We start from the raw sequence: 2,957 nt of genomic DNA on the forward strand, positions 1-2,957 counted from the left end.
AGCAAATATGGAATACTTAGTTTATCTTTTACCTATACATATTTCTATCTTTCCTTTATCTATCTATCTCTATTTATATTAATCTCTCTAATTATCTCATCCAGAAGGCTGCGGTTCAAACCCACCAGCCACTCCTTGGAAGGAAGGTTGGGCAATTCTACTTCCTTAGTGATACTGCCTCAGAAACCCAAGGAGGGGTTGCTATGAGTCGGGGCCAACTCGACGGCAAATAACAACAACAACAATTATCTCATCAATTATTTATGTATCTACTCATTATCAAATTTAGTACTCAAAATACAATAGAAAATAATGTTTAAAAATATGTTCTCTAGCATCATATGTTCGTATAGGATCTCTTGCATCATTGAGAGAAATTTTTTTAAGTTTAAAAAATAAAAATTATCTGTCTACCAATAGAATTTAATATTTATCAACTCTGTTATTTTCAGAAAAATGAATGAAATGAAATATGTAGTATATATCTAAGTCTTTATGTATCATTATTATTTAGTAATATCAATTAAAATTACCCTATTATTTTTTTATGGCTATTTTTATTATCTTAGAAATAAATCTGTTTCATGGATAATTTTGGCTTTCATAAAGGATTTGATTTACTTATGTTCCATCACAGAAGTTAGCCTAAGAAAAATAAGGGGTAGATTAGAGAAATGGACAGAGATGAAATGTAAAATTAAAAATAAATAAAATATGTACACTTTCAAAGGTATAATTGGGTGCATGAGAATATTTTGCATTATGTGTCATATGATATATGAAGTCATACCCTGGAATACTACTTATGAGAAGAAGAAAATCAAATCATATGTTTATTTAAGTGGTATCTATATGAGAATGTCAAGAATATCTTAAATATATATAGTAGTCTTTTTCATATTTAAAGTAATATTTACTCACATAATTTACAAAGCATCAGAGAAAACAATTATGCATTTATTTTCAAACCATTGTCATTGAGATGATTCTGAGTCATGGCAACCCCATGTGCCTCAGAGTAGAATTATGCCTCATAAGATTTTTAGTGGCTATTTTTTTTTTTTTTTTTTAATTGTGATGTGGGTGAAGATTTACAGAACGAATTCACTTTCCATACAGCAGTTCACATATACTTTCTCTCATGTCATTGACCACAGTTTACCACAATGCAACAGCTTCCCTCCCACTTCCTCCCCATAGTTACCTCTTCCCAGTGTCCATTCCTCCATATACTCCTGCCCCCCAAGCTGTCTCCCTGTGCATAAGCAGCCCTTCTTTCTCCCAGGATTGTTCTCTCCAAGGAGTATGTCTACTTGAGTTAAATGTTCAACTCATATGCCTGTATTTTGTTTGGCTGGGAACCACAGGTGTGGGTTCAATTCCAGACCTGAAGGGCAGCTAGGGGCCACAGTCTCAGTGGTTCCACGAGGCTCTATCGGACCAGGAAATCTGGTCCCCACCTTTTTTTTCTTTTTCTCCAAATGATTTTGAGTTTTGTCCCACATTGTTCTCCCTCTTTATCAAGAATCTCCTACATACATCCCCTTCCAAGTGGATGACAGTGGTAGCCAGACACCATCTAGTTCTTCTGGTCTCATAGTTGTATAGGCTGCAGATCAGATGGTGTACCAGTTGCTAGGACCACTTGTTTCCATGAATTTTGGTTTTATTCATTCTTCTTTGCTCTGGACGAGGAGAGACCCATCCTTGCATCTAGATGGCAGCTTGCTAGCTTTTAAGATCCCAGTTGCTACTTGCCAAAGTAGGAGGTGGAACAATGTTTTATATAGGAAGTTATGCCAATTGAGCTGGATGTCCCCTGCAACTATGGTCCCAAGCCTGCAGGTTCAACTACCCAGTCCCTCTGGGTAGCAGGCTGTGATCAAGCAGAGACCACAACCTTGCCCTTTATCAGCTCTACTATACATCTGGGAGTTCTGATCATTCACATAAACTTATAGGACCATTGTCTGCCAACCCTATGCATGATCTTGGATACACTTCCCAATTAATAGACATACCTAATCGTTCAGCCTGTCCATGCATCTATCCATCCATATACCCATGTTTGTCTTCATTGACAATGCAATACTGTATGTGCAAAGGGTTCATATTTGTTGTCTGTACCTCCCATGTACCTCTCTATGTCTTTCTCATCCTCAAAGCTGTAATATAGGTCACTCACATTTAGTACATTGCCCTTCTCTTCACCCAAATCAGTACTTATCTCTATCTAACAGCCTTCCCTCCCCTCCCCTCCCACCCCTGGTAACCAACAAAGAAATATTCCTTCTATAGATAAATCTTTCCTTATCTTTTACAATAACGGACTAATACAATATTTGTCCTTTTGTGATTGACTTATTTCACTCAGCATAATGTCCTCCAAGTTCATTCACGTTATGCGGTGTTTTGCAGAGTCTACATTATTCTTTAGTGTTGCCTAGTATTCCATTGTGTGTATGTACCATAGTTTGGTTATCCATTTCTCCAGTTGATGGACATCTAGGTTGTTTCCATCTTTTGGCTATTGTAAATAGTGCTGCGATGAACATCGGTGTGCATATATCTGTTCTTGTCATGGCTCTCACTTCTCTAGGGTATATACCTAGTAATGGAATGGCTGAGTCAAATGGTATTTCTAATTCCAACTGTTGAAGGAATTGCCATACTGCTTTCAACAATGATTGTACCATTTTACAGTCCCACCAGCAGTGTAGGAGAGTCCCAATCTCTCCACAACCTCGCCAGCATTTGTTATTTTCTGTCTTGTTGAACTTTGCTACTAGCGCTCGAGCAAGATGGTATCTCATTGTTGTTTTGATTTGCATCTCTCTAATAGCTGATGATCATGAGAATTTCTTCATATGTTTGTTGGCCACTTGAATATCCTCCTTGGTGAAGTGCCTATTCATGTCTTCTGCCCACTTTTTAATTGGATTGTTTGTTTTTTTGTT

Source organism: Orycteropus afer, unplaced genomic scaffold (genome assembly GCF_000298275.1).
Source record: "Orycteropus afer afer isolate SDZICR_OR568_19922 unplaced genomic scaffold, OryAfe1.0 scaffold00586, whole genome shotgun sequence".
Classification (NCBI taxonomy): domain Eukaryota; kingdom Metazoa; phylum Chordata; class Mammalia; order Tubulidentata; family Orycteropodidae; genus Orycteropus; species Orycteropus afer.